The sequence below is a fragment of the Simochromis diagramma genome, unplaced genomic scaffold (assembly GCF_900408965.1).
Source record: "Simochromis diagramma unplaced genomic scaffold, fSimDia1.1 OVJJ01000106.1, whole genome shotgun sequence".
In the NCBI taxonomy this organism is placed as follows: Eukaryota; Metazoa; Chordata; class Actinopteri; order Cichliformes; family Cichlidae; genus Simochromis; species Simochromis diagramma.
Window position 1 is genome coordinate 1,055,399 of NW_024387121.1, and position 4,601 is coordinate 1,059,999.

Sequence of the window (4,601 nt, forward strand, 5' to 3'; positions counted from 1 at the left end):
GTGATATAGGTTACAAGCAAGTCTGGCGCTGAACAGAAATTGTCGCTCCTTTGTTTATTGTGCATAAATAGTGAATTGTCCTGACACAATATTGTGTTTCGCTTCTGTTATTATGGTACATTGACAAAAACATATACTTTTATTCACAGGGTAAAACAGGTTTTTTGTATCACTAATTGCCCAGTATGATTACAGCATACAATATTATTGTCACTGCTACATTTCTGTGATGCTACCAGAAATTATTTCCACTGCTAATTAATTACCATTGAGCTCAAAGGTCCCATTAATAAACGGTTAACGAATGTGTATTTATGACGACGATTTGTGAGACTGGTAAACTTATGATACGTACGATGGTCTTTACTTTCTACACGGTGCATTTCAAGGTCCTGCACCCATCCGTCGGTAAACTGTACCTGGGCTTGTTGCAGTGACCGGAAGTTACTAAACTTCACGAGTGTGTGCACTCACTCCAAGAACCGTATGATTATAAATATGCATATAAATATGCTACGATGAGATAGCTGACTTCATCTAACTAGCAAATGTTGTCCAGGCTACGTTGGTGATGCAGTTTTTTTTTTTAATATGTATGATATTTTTGTCATGCGATTTTAAAGCCGGTCCTACAACCGCATCCAAGAATAACATGCAGCTTATCTCAGAACTGTCGGTGAAAATTATTCTTGGAGCTAGGTTTAATTGAGCTGCATTTTAAAGAGGTGCAATTTCACAATTTGTGTATATTTTCTAAGTTCACTATTTTGTCATGTGTTGAGAAAAACACAGATTTAAAAATTACATGGTCTAATATTTACATTTAGCATATAACTGCAACATGCTTTTTTTCGTTTTTTTTTTAAAGACTCGAAAGGACTTGAAATTCAAAATTTCAGACTTGTGACTTTACTTGGACTTTTACACCAGTGACTTGAGACTCGACTCTGACTTGCCTGACATTACTTGAGACTTGACTTGAGACTTGAGGATAAAGACTTGAGACTTACTTGAGACTTGCAAAACAATGACTTGGTCCCACCTCTGGTGTTAACCCTGCGATAGACTGGTGACCTGTCCAGAATGTACCCTGCCGCTCACACTATGACAGCTGGGGTAGGCTGAATTCGACAAGCGGAAGAAATTGAATGGACGGATGGATATGTGCAATGCTATGCTATGTGTAAGCTCCACCATCCTGAACAATGTAAACGAATAAAGAGCGCTAAAGACCTGATGAAAAACATGTTAGTTTGATTTTAGGGCAACAGTCAGACACCAGCTCCAGGCGGTTTCCATGTAAGATTTGTTATTTTCAAGTGAAGCTCATTTAGTTTGGCTTTCTCAAGAAATTCTTCAGCCTGAACCTTATTTTTTTAAAAACACAGACTACATCAAAGACCCTCAATGCTTAAGGATATTTAAACTAAAATATTATCTATGTTACACACACACTGTTAAACACTGCTAAACTGTTTTAAGAATAAAACTCCTGACTCATTTTGTGCCCCTGCCTGTGAAAGGTGACATGAAGTAAAAATAACTTTTGGGGGAGGCAAAAAATATCACATCATGTTGGCTCTCTAAATAGCTTGTCTGCCTCGTATCAATCTGAAATTTGAGTCAGTCTGAAGTCGCAGTTCATCCTGCTGCACACTTCTGTCCCCTCCTGACTTTCACATTAAGAGTCCTGCAACTTGTTTTTACTTCCATTCTGGGCGAGTGTCTCCACTTCAAAAGTTTTATGCTCCTGACAACATTGAGACGTCATCTCGGTTCATCTAAAAAACCCTCAGGAGCAAAATTGTCAGGTGCTCAGGTGGAGAAATCAAAGTGAACTGTAAGTGCAGGTCTGTTGGCAGCAGTTTGGTGGTTTCACAGTTTCCAGACGCCCATTAATTATTGATCAGAGTCACAAGAATAACCACAGAGTGATCAATAGATCAGAGTGTCAGAGAAGAGCTAAACCTTCACTGCTGTGACCGCATCACATCCACTCTGTGTTGAGGGCAACTGTAGTTCAGGTGGTTGGGAAGCTCATCTGTAACCGCAAGGTTGCCGGTTCGATCCCCCAGCTCTCTCTGTCCTGGTCATTGTGTCCTTGGGCAAGACACTTCGCCTACCGCCTACTGGTGTTGGCCAGAGGGGCCGATGACGCGATATGGCAGCCTCGCTTCTGTCAGTCTGCCCCAGGGCAGCTGTGGCTACAACTGTAGTTTGCCTGCATCAGTGTGTGAATGTGAGAGTGAATGAATAGTAGAATTGTAAAGCGCTTTGGGTGCCTAGAAAAGCGCTATATAAATCCAATCCATTATTATTGATTGATCATACTTTATTCATCCCGAGGGAAATTGGGTTAAGGCTGCCAGCCGTGCCAGCGCCGTCTTACCCTTTTAACCCATTAAGAAACGACGCTGATCGTGTCTCTAAAGCATCCGTCATGACTCAACTTACTGTAGGTAAAAACGTTTCAGAGGGAAGATAAAAATAATGGAGGGTAATTCTGTTAGAACAACTTCACAATCCACATTTTGCTGTCTCCACACAATTAAAATTAATTAAAATTAATTAACTATTAAAAGTAGTTGCCGGTTATTGGATGTAATTTTTTTCCCCATCACAGTCTCATGTTTAAATAAGCTCAGGGCAACCACGACAAAAAGTCCTACAGATAAACACATAAACACAAGCAGGTATTTAAATACAGAAACGATGGAAATTTAACTAGATGAAAAAAATCAAGCATCTGGCTGACGGATTGAAGTGCGTTTTCCTGAAGAGTTTTTAAAGAAGTCACTGAGACTGTGTTTTGGATTTGCTCAGGCAGGTAATTTCAAGTTTTGGGGCTCACCTCAGGAACAGATCACACAGGCTGGCTCATAAAAGCGTTAAAGTCTTAAATTCAATTCTGAAAAATGCTGTGAGCCGGCACAGGAGGCTAAAAGAGGTCACAAGGTCACTTCTCAAACCCTGGTGGCAGAGTCTGAACAAAATGAAGCAAAAGAATGAAATTTTGGTTGGGGCAGTGGAAGAGACTGCTGAAATAATCAACCTGAAAGAAGGTCAAGGCATGCAAAATGGCCTCAGCATTTTCAAGAGATAGTTTTTCTTCTTATGCATGTACACGACCCTAAGAAGAAGAAAAAAATAATAATGAGCCAGCAGCTCCCTCTAGTGTAGGAACTGCAGCACTAGAAAGATAGAAGACTTTTTAGGTCCAGTTCTCGCTCAGTGTTGTCATCTGCTGGACAGTTTACACTGGTGTTGAAAGAAAGTGCTTCTCCTGGGAAGTGACAGCAAATTCTGACAGCATATTCATCGTATTATATTTTAATGGCTAAAACAAACTCAAAATGACAGAAATACCTTTATTATGTATTAAGATAAAGAAATGTATATTTTACAAGGTAAAACCTCTTCAATACTAAAGACAGAACTCCAACAATCAAATGATCCACTATGAGAAAGTATGGTGAAAGTGAGGAGGAAGTCCTTTCTAAAAGGAAGAGATCTGCAGCAGAACCAAGCTCAGGGAGGTCCAGCTTTTTGTTGGGCTCAGCTGGAGCGTGAGGGGACAGAGAGGAAAGTAAAGAGGACGACTGAGTTTCAAGCAAAGTGATGATGTGGAGCCTCCAGAAAGGAAAACAGCAGGATCAGCTGTATGATACCCTGTTTGCATTACAATCATCCTCAGGACCTTCATCATAAGCTTCTTAAAGTAAAGTAGTAAAGTAAAGATGAAGATTGAGAGACCAAGCACAACAAACAGAAACACAACTGTGTGATTATTTAAGAAACGTGTGTAACCAGCAGGAGGGGAAGTGTAACCTTCCTCAAAGTAATCGACATGTGTGAATGCTTGACACTTATAGAAATGTATGAATGCTGGTGATTGCCTCTGAGCATATCTGAATTCATTTTGTGGAGAATTTTCTGATCAAAAAAATTAAGAGTATGAAGGTGTCATGAAGATGTGGATCAGGTTTTAAAACACAAACTGCCTTCATCATTTTTTATGCCCAACGACTGATTCCTCACATAAGCACATTCTTCACTGGGACTTGCCTCAGCACTCTGCAAGTGTGTGTATATGTGTGTGTGTGTGTGTGTGTGTGTGTGTGTGTGTGTGTATGTGTGTGTGTGTGTGTGTATGTGTGTGTGTGTGTGTGTGTGTGTGTGTGTGTGTGTGTGTGTGTGTGTATAAAGGTGCTGATGAGGTGGGTTTCAGGTCCTCTGGGTGGTGTTGAGGATCTGGTAACAGTGTGTTCTCCGTGTCAGAGCAGAGAGTAAATCATAGCCCCCTGCTGGTCATTAAAAAGAATGCATGTTAAATTTACTTCAGCACATTCCGTGTCAGTTCATCAGATGCCCTCCACTCAGCCATCTCAGAGTTGAAAAGATTCACTTCAGAACAAGAGAAAATGCACAACATCAGGTCCCCGCTACCGTTAGCTTTGTCATAAATGCTTTAAGTGATAAATGTAGGAGGCAGAGCCTTCAGTTTTCAGGCCCCTCTTCTGTGGAACCAGCTTCCAGTTTGGATTCAGGAGACAGACACTATCTCTACTTTCAAGATTAGGCTTAAAACTTTCCTTTTTGCT